Here is a 1,432-nt window from a genome sequence, read left to right on the forward strand (position 1 = left end):
CCTGATGGTAGATTCACCAAAATCGAGGCAAAAAGTGGGGGCGATAGTACATTGGTAGGGTTATAGGTCAGGCTTTTCCAGGACGAATCTTTTAAGCTTTATTGACGAATCTTGTAAGCTTTATGTCAGGGACGATTTAACAAGTCATGSCAGRTTACAGTCCGGATTTGACCACACCATGCCAGCTATTAAATCGTAGGCTGTGACAGTGAATTGGTAGGTTCACGGGTCAGGGTGACAGGAGGAATCTTGTAAACTTTATGTCAGGGACGATTTAACAAGTCATGCAGGTTCATGACCGGATTTGACCACACCATGCCAGCTACTAAACCAACTTATTTAAATCGTAAGTCCCGAAAGTGTATAAAAAGGATTCATTGTGAAATCATATATCACAACTTCATATCAAATCCGATACAATTACTTGTCCACTTATTGAAAGAAATGGCTGGAAACCCATCGTCTTCTCAAACAATGCCTACAAGGATGAAGTCTTCGATTGAAAAGGCCGAAACGGAGATTAAGAAGATCACTGATGATTGGTCGGCTAACAGGGAGAAACAAAACAAACACGAAGAATCTATTGAAGAGAAGAAAAAAGCAATCATTGCAAAAGGAGATTCGAGCGGAGGAAAAAATTGTGAAAGACATCACGAAGGGGTACCCAGTGATGCAAGAAATGATCAATGAAAAACAGTACTAGATCGAGTCTTGCAAACAACTTTACCCAGAAGGAAACTAACATGAATGTTATGTATTAATGTTTTTGTTGTCGTTGATGTTTTTTCAGTTTAATGTTACGTCTGAATGGTGTTGTTTCAGTCTTTTCGTCAATGTATTGATGGTTAATGTTCATGCATTTCTAAATCAAACTTCCATTTCCCATTAAAACAACAAAAGTACACTTAAAAATCGTACATTTACTTACTTAAATCGTAAGTATCAAATACATAGTCTTGTGTAGTATTAGGTTCAAACGGACCACAATCGCTTGGACGACTAACTGATCTTTAACCACTACTTGAACTTTCGTGCGTTGGCTTAGGAGCTGGCATTGGACTCGGACAGTTATATCGAAAATGTCCACTCTGGCCGCATCGACTGCAAGTTTTCACTATTGGTTCCTCGTCTCGTGACGGGATACGATCGCGGTTGTGTTGCCTGCCTGAGTTTTGTATGTCTAAGGGAGGGGGTAGGACGGTCAAACGTTCGTTGGGCAACACATATTCTGTTAAACTCCATAATTCATAATGTAAAAAGTAATGAAAAACAATAAGTGATGAAGAACCAGAAGACCGATGAAGACATCAAGGCAGAAACGGCTAAGTCTGGAGTACAACCAGAGGACCGATGGACGATCTGGGATGCGATGGAAAGAGCATCTTCATCGATCCTTTGGTCATCAACACTTAGAGAATTCTCCAGCAAATCA

Source organism: Cynara cardunculus, unplaced genomic scaffold (genome assembly GCF_001531365.2).
Source record: "Cynara cardunculus var. scolymus isolate 2C unplaced genomic scaffold, CcrdV1 Un_Scaffold_2462, whole genome shotgun sequence".
Taxonomy (NCBI): domain Eukaryota; kingdom Viridiplantae; phylum Streptophyta; class Magnoliopsida; order Asterales; family Asteraceae; genus Cynara; species Cynara cardunculus.